Source organism: Mesocricetus auratus, unplaced genomic scaffold (genome assembly GCF_017639785.1).
Source record: "Mesocricetus auratus isolate SY011 unplaced genomic scaffold, BCM_Maur_2.0 Super-Scaffold_100007, whole genome shotgun sequence".
Classification (NCBI taxonomy): domain Eukaryota; kingdom Metazoa; phylum Chordata; class Mammalia; order Rodentia; family Cricetidae; genus Mesocricetus; species Mesocricetus auratus.
The window spans coordinates 24,116,256-24,124,457 of NW_024429191.1; the positions used below are offsets into that span (position 1 = coordinate 24,116,256).

The 8,202-nt window shown below is 44.8% G+C and overlaps 1 long non-coding RNA gene across 1 annotated transcript; it reads right to left on the reverse strand.

The window, feature by feature from the left end:
• Positions 1-3,781: 3,781 nt before the first annotated feature.
• Positions 3,782-5,279, reverse strand: LOC121141126. The gene is made up of 2 exons (XR_005878035.1): positions 4,988-5,279; positions 3,782-3,991 (listed from the first exon to the last, which is right to left on the reverse strand). It is a non-coding gene; the product is annotated as an uncharacterized LOC121141126 (long non-coding RNA).
• Between the last annotated feature and the right edge of the window lie 2,923 nt (positions 5,280-8,202).

The window sequence follows — 8,202 nt, forward strand, 5'->3', positions numbered from 1 at the left end:
CTGGAAGTGCTATGGGCTCCTGGAGTGGCAGATGAGGAACTGGTTACCCTCTCAGGGCCCCTTCTTTTCCAGGGTCTTCTGCAACATCTTTCTCTAACATCAATCACTGGCACAGTCTGTGGGACAGCATCTACTGATCTTCCTCTTCCATTTTTTTCTTTGCTTCTCCACCCACCACCTTCTGCTGCAAGCCATTCCATCCTCCACATTGTGGTCAGCATGACCTTCTCAAAGCCCAGGCCTTACTAAATCAACTTGCCTTGGCTTACAACCTATTCCTCCAAGACTGAACACCCAAAGTGTCAACCCAGCTTTAAAGGCATGTCTGTTGATTCTTCCTGACTGCACCTCACACCATAACCTGCTTTCTAGGCTCACTAGCATCAGGGAATAGAGAATGACAAAAATGTTACATATGCTTGTTTGGTCATTCATTCATTAGATCTCCAAATAAGAGTTGAGAATCTGCCATTACAGCATGGATACATAAACTGAGATAGCTTCAATATTCTTCAAATCTTGGCTTGGATTTTACTTTGCTGGGTATTTTCTGGCATTCTTGATTACACATTTTCCCTCTGTTGTTTTTAAAAGGTGTGTGTGTGTGTGTGTGTGTGTGTGTGTGTGTGTGTGTGTGTGTGTGTGTGTTGAGTTTTAGGGAGGAATCCAGAAAAATGGCGAAAGGATGTAAGCATTGTTAATGGAGGAGATAGCAACACTGATCCAGTGTTTTGACAAACCAATGGTTCTCAAAGTGTGGACCCAAGAGGAACACTAGGAACCTGCAAACTCTGACACCCCAAAGCCACCAAATCTGGCACCTTGAGATGGAACCCATGCTTTTCCAGGTAATGAAGGTGTCTGCTAAAGTTCAAGAGCCTTTGTTACAACTGAGTATTCCCATGATGAATGATCATTGAGGGTTAAAACTAGAGTTCTTTTGGAACTGGCAAGCTGTCCTATGGCCACAGACTTTGTCACTGGCCTTCAGGACATAGAAGATCAGTCTAAAGTGGCTTTCTCTTGCCCAGAATCACCCTGATAAACCAACCCTCTTGTCTGCACAGTGCACAGGCTAACACTGAAGCTTGGAGAATAAGCCACACACTGTAAAGTCCAAAGACTGTTCTATAAGGTAGTTAGCAAGTTGGGGAAACCTTAGGAATCATGGAAATGTCATAAAACCCTTCACCCTGAGATCTGCTTTGCATTACAAGGTAGCTATGAATCAAAAATATCAACATGGCTGACAAAGTCAAAGGTATCAAAAGATACTATAGTCTTTGTCCCAAGAGATATCTCGAGAAGGCTGCTGAGAGTAGACAGTGGACTGTGCTTCTCAGAGCCAGAGGGTTTGTGGCCTTGGTGTTTAACATAACTGCCACCCTCCTCTCTCATCCCTAAACCTGAATAATGAACGTCATAAAACTCCTTAAAATCTTATTTCTAAAAAGTAAATTCTGTAGGATACCAAAAAACCCGAGTTATTCAGCTTTTTTCCCCTTTGTCCTTAGTGTTAGAACTTGGACTAATCCTTGAACCTGGTTGTAAATTATAGTCTTTAAGATCGGAAACTTCCAAAGCCACAAAAATCATATATAAAGCTATCATTCAGACACTGAGGTGTGTGTGACTCTCTCCCTCCCTCCTTCCCTCCCTCCCTCCCTCCCTCCCTCCCTCCCTCTCTCTCTCTCTCTCTCTTCTCTCCCTCCCTCTCTCTATCTTCTCTCTCTTCCCTCCCTCTCTCTCCCTCTCTCTCTCTCTCTCTCCCTCTCTCTCTAGAAGCCTGCACTATGCCTTGTATATATCTTCACAGTGCTGACCTTTGCCTGAGGGGTCTTCAATCTCTTCCCCTTTTCTCTCTCCTATAGCTCTTTCTCTCTCTGGCCCTTGCATAAGTCTCAAGTGTTGTCTACCTCATTTCTACACAATAAACTCACTAACTTTCGCCGACTTGTCCAGAAATTCTTTTCTGTAACATCATCAAAGTCCCCCATCCCCTACCCTACGACTTAACTGAGTGGAACTCCTCAGGTTGCTGGTGGTAGTGTGGGGATGCATCTGACACTCAATAGGGTTGGTTCTGTCTTCACAAATTGACATTTATTGTTATTTAGTGTACTTGGTTTATTATTGCTTTTTTGATAGGGTCTTGTGCTGCTCTGGTTGGCTTACACTCTCTTTGTAGCCCATGATGATCCTGAACTTGCGATCCTCCTGTCTCTGACTCCTGAGTGCTGGGTTTACAGATATGCACTACTATCCCTGGCACAAGCTGACATTTGAAAACCTTGTTTGCCCTCAGTTAACGAATGTCATGTTTGCCACTTGCCTAACTGACTGCAATCTCTCAGAAATCTTACCCAGAACTAGGCAGTCATTGGGATGCTGGGGAGAAAACATTCTAGGATTTCAAGGTTTCTCAGGTCCCACTTATCCTTATCCACTATGTTAACTGGCCAGAGGTCAATGTTGAGCATCTTATTTGCTGTCCTCCAACAGAGAAGAAGGATGAATTAGAATATTCGAGTAGGGATCATGTAGAGACTCAGCAAGAACATGGCCACCTACCAACTAAATCCAGGAGACCTTTGAAGAAAACTTGACCTCACACTTCCAGACTCCAGAACAGAACATTGATCTGATGCTTAGCCACCCAATCTGTGGCAGATTATTATGGCAACTCAAGGAAATGAAGGCTAGCATGCAGAACAATGCAGGATGGCTTCCCAGGCTGGGTTTAAGGAAGGTGCAATGGCTTCCACCTGGCCCTCTCACTCAAGGGCACACCCTGGGACCCAGGACATCATGAACAAATCAGAGCTGTGGAGAGGGTGGGTGTCCTGGCCACAGCCCCAGTGAAGGCCCCAGCTGACAGCCAGATATAATTGTGAGGTGGGTGAGTGAGCAAAACAGGAGCAGTTCCAGCCCAGGCGCTCCAGCTGAGAGACGTGCTGTTCCTGCCCAATCCTGGCCAAATTGCCAATTCGTGAGCAAAATAAATGTTGCTGTTTTGAGCCAGTTACTCTTGGGGCATTTTTTTAGAAGCAGCAGTAGATAAAAGGAGTATTTGTCTTGAGGTATCAATAGCTTCTTTTGCTTCCCAAAACTTAAGGAGTATTTCCTCACCCACATTTAGAAAGATCTATTAAAATCCTTCATCAGTTGCGTTACGTTGGTCCCCCCTTTCCAGGGGACAAGAGTAAGGAAGCGTGGTTTATACGAATCAACTTTTGCACTAATTCATACCAACAGTAATATGTGCATTGGCCATGATTTTATTTTAAGTGGAGGGTGAATGCTGTATAAGGAAGCAGTTCGGTATGTTTTCTTATAAATGGTGAGGAATGTGCGCAGGGATGGCATGCTTCGATTTCCAGTGCTGTGACAAAATGCCGGAGAGAAATCAGTTACGGGGAGGAAAGGCTTATTTGGTTGACAGAATCTACGGACTCTCCCATGTTTTGTGCTTATGACAGCATAGCACACGGTGGCAGGAATGTCCTTAGAGGAGGTCTATCCACTCACTTCAGGTAGTAATAAGGGAGGGGAAGGGACCAGGGACCAATACGCCCTTCAAAAGTGTGTTCTGTGACCTGATTTCCTCCAGTCAGTCACACACACCCCTTTAAAAGGTCCACAATCTCATAAAATGTCAGAGGGAACTGTGACCAAATCACAGCATCTTTAGGCTATCTCTGTTCATTCTTAAAGCTGGTGAGGAGTTGACAATCAGGTTTCCTTTCTGTTGCTGTGATAGAACACTCTAATCAAAGGCAACTTAGAGGAAGATCCAGTTTATTTCAGTTTACACTTAAAGGTCATGGGTCAACATTGAAGGAAGTCAGGGCAGGAACTCAATGCAGGAGCTGTAGAGGAGCGACGCTTGCTGACTCACTCAGAGACTCAGACTCCCAGGATCATCTTCCCAGGGAATGGCACTGCTCACAGTGGCCTGGGTCTTTCTACATCAATTAACAATAAGGATATCCTGCACCAAGAGATATGACCAAAGCAAATCGTATGTAAGTAATCCCTCAAGTGAGGCCATCCTGTCAGATGAGTGTAGGCTGTACCAAGTTGACAGATAAATCCAACTAAGATATTTTGCATTCAATATTCTGCCCCATATCCCAAGACAAATATAATCACTCCCATGACAAATAATTCTGATATTATCAAAAGTGAAAATTTGGGGTAGAAAGAGAATTTCACCACCTGCTTAACAAAGAGAATCTTTGAAGTCTACCCTAGACATTGTTACTTTCTTTGTTTCCTTTTTGCATGTCTGTGCATATGTGTGTGTTCTCATATGTGTGTATGCATGCATGTACAGGTACAGTTGTACATGTGTGCACAAGTACACAGAGGCTACAAGAGGCTGAGATGGGGAGTCTCCCTTGATCACTCTACAGCTTACACATCTAGACAGGGTTTCTCACTTGAAACCAGAACTCGTTTATGTGGCTAGTCTAGCTAGAAAGCTCTCTCCAGGGATCCTTTGTCACCTTCTAAGTGCTGGAGTTAGACAAGCAATGGCAGCATCACCATCAGGCTTTTATGTCGGTCTGACAATCTAAGGCAGTGAGGAATTTACCCTCTGAGCCATTTCCCCAGTCCACCATCTTTCTTTTTGCTGTTGCTCTTTTAATATTTTGAGGAAAGATCTCCTGCAACCCAGGCTTCCCTTGAACTCCAGATCCTCTTGTCTTCACCTACCAAGTGCTGTGTTATCAGTATGGACCACTGTGTCCTGCAACTATTCATTCATTTACCCCCTCCCCCCATCCTACTCTATTTTCTTTTTATTTCTGCCAGGGCCTCAATAAGTTCTCCAAGTTGACCTTATATGAACTCATTCTGAAGCTCAACCAGCCCTTGATCCTGCAATCCTCCTGCCTCAGCTTCTGGGATTCCAGTCTGGCGCCACCAGTCTTGGTGACATCACTATTTTCTCTTTCTAGTCTTGTTACAATTACTCACTCACCCACGTGGTCCTTCTTGTCTTGTCTCCACCATTGTTGAGATCTTGTTTCCACCCTTCCAAGGGTAAAGCTCCCCGCCTTTCAGTTCACAGATGACACTGGCACAACACAGCGATCTCCTGGCAACCATCTGGGAACAGCTTCTTTCTAAAGTCTGCCTCACGGGCGCCGAGCTCCCCACCCTGCTCTCAGCCCCATTTTGATGTTCTTGCTCATGTTACTTGTTTCTGTTTCTTTTCCTTGGAGCTCATGGAACTGGCAAGAGCAGCACTGTTTTCTCTCCTCTTTGCTCCCCTGAAGAATGCAGGCAAGGCAACCCTCCTCCAGAGTCCCCAGTGCCAAAGTCAACAGTGGGGCAGAGAACCTGGAGCCGGTTGTCCTGCACGTGGCATCCCGGTCTTACTGTGACAATGTCCTCATGTCTACAAAGCCCCCAAATATAGGATGCTGAGGCAGGCACCAGAGGGACATTCACAGTATGCCAGCCGTCACTCACATTGCCACACAGAAGGTGTGAGTCCAGACCTTCACCTCCGGGGTGGATAACCTACAGTGATTGATCCAACAGGTGGTGGGTGGTAGTTGTCAGGCAGAGTAGGCCAACAGGAGAGTGAGAAGACATGAGAAGGGAAGTAAATACTTCATCCTAGGGTGCCTCTTGCTTATTTTGTTTACTAGGAGTCAAGAAACTTCCCACCATCCAGATAGCACAGCAAGAGGTAGCTGAGCTCACCCCCCAGAACCACTAAGGGAAATGTAGAGAACTGACCCTGGAAAGCTGTCCTCTGATCTCCCTGTTTGCTGTGGCATGTGCACTCCCATGCCCATGCACACCCTCCCACTCACCTCCCCACCACACACACACACACACACACACAAGCCCACTCAACGTTTTTAAATTCAACACAACCCATAAAGTCAAATTGCCTACAGAAACAATGTGTGTTTTCCCAAAGGCATCTCAAATAACTAATAATAAATAAATATTTACCTATGGTCAGAATGTTTGTAACCTTGTGTTTCACCACATTAGCATTTCTTTTGTTCCTAAAGCTAAACAAACAGTAAACTACAGAAAACCACTTTACAATTTCATCTACAAAAGAGAAGTCTTCAAAAAAATAAGTCAACACATATTTTTGACATTTAAATCTTCCTTTGGTTTCAAGCTTCTCTTCATCTCTCATCCTTGTTGCATATTTCATCCATCAAGGAATGCAGCTTGGCAAACTGCAGAATCATATACAATGTGGACACCTGAGCACCCTCTCTCCAGGAGCACAAACTTACATCTTAGGTTGTGTGTGGTCCTTTTCCTGTATTACTCCATCTGAATACTTGAAAAATTCACCAACTTTGCTTTACTCTGGCTCATTCTGAAAATCTTTTCGGATGTGTCAGCAAGGATCCAGCTTCATCCAGTACCATCTGAGTGAAGGTATTTAAGGGATAAGGGAACTTCTCAGGCTGCTGGGCTGTCTTCCTGTCATTGCTGACATCTTGAGAAAGGAAACTTTTCCCCAGAGAGGCACAGAAATGGAACAGTTCTACCAGGAACTCACAGCTCGCATCTTAACTTGTGACAGGCATCATGCCAAGGGCTTTGAATACCTCAATTAATATTCAGAATAACCCAATGAGCAGATGCCACCGTTCCTGCCATTTTTCAGGTAACACAATTGAAGCTCACAGGAAGCCAAGTGACATAAACGGGACTTAAGAGAAGATGAGGTCTATCTTCTCATTATCTCTTACAAGGCACTGAAGCATCCACAAGAATCTCATCTCAGTCTCCTCAGCACCCAACGAATGCTTAGCTTCTATGGTACTTGCTGCCTGCTCATCCTTTAAGGCAGGGTCTCTCTTTTATTGCACACATGGGTGCAGTGAATAAGGCATGCTCATTATCCCTATGAACTCTACCCACTGCAATGGACCTGAAAGGTGGGAGGAGAGCAACAAGCTCAACGAGATGGGAGGCCACTAAGTGTGCAAGGACGGACAATTGCAGAGGTCTGTGTGTCTGCCATGTATGGTAGGCACGTTGACTGCGTTTTGCAGTTGGGCTTTGGTTTCATTTTATTGTATATGTTTGTTTGTTGGCAGGACCACACGTGATGTCAGAAGACTACTTGCATGAGTCGTTCTCTCCTTCTATCATGTGGGTTTTGGGATTGAACTCAGGTCATCAAGCTTGGCAGCAAGAGACTTTACCTACTGAGCCCTCTCATTGACCCTTAATTTTGGTTTTCAAGATAGGGTATCAGCTATACAATCCAGGCAGGTCTCAAATCTATAATCACCTAGTCGCAAGCTCCATAGAGAGGGAATTAAGCTCTGTACACTATGCCAGACTAGCTGGGGTCTCCAGTGTTTAGATCCCACTCCTCTGTTTAATGTACCAACTACAAGTGGTCTGAGATTCCTTCTCCTCTGTACTGATCGCACACTGATGAGACGTTCAGTCCACACTACTTTTTAAAAGAATGTGTACTTTTTTTAAAGATGCACACTGTGTTTGTATTTGTGTGAGTATCTGTGCAGATATGTAAAGATGAGTGCAAACTACCTTCACAGGCTAAAAAAAAAAGGCATCTAATTATCTGTATCTGCAGTTGGAGGTGCTTGTGAGCTGCTCAACATGGATACTACAAACCAAACCCAGGACGAGCAATACCCACTCTTAACTGCTAAGCCATCCCTCCGCCCCCCTTTATCCTTTGCTTTAGTGTTCACAGCTCTCTCCAAATCCCTGCATGTCCCTTTTTGTCATCCTCAGACATTGACAATTTGCTTGTCCTGAGTTGCACCAAGCTGAACAAACATTCTACCACACTTAGTGCACAACTCCAAATTGGTCTTCCTAATGAGGATGCTAGGTCCTGTGTCCTGTGCCAAGGAGGAGCCAAGCACCCTTTGCATGACCCCCAGAAGTATGATAGCACCCTTACTGTGACTGTGTGCATGTCACAATTACCCCAACCCCCTGGAGACTCCCCTTTTGCAAGGTCACCACACATTTGCCAGTACTGACTTCCAACATCTTTGCCAAGTGAAAACGGGATTATTTTTTCATTTGCATTGCAAAATAAGTCCTTTGCACCACAAAACACAAAATACACTCAAGTCCAACTTACACTGCCAGAATGCACAACACAGTTGATCTGCATGATAATGTTTAGGGTGGTCAGGATGTGGGGCTGGTGAGCACTTCTTA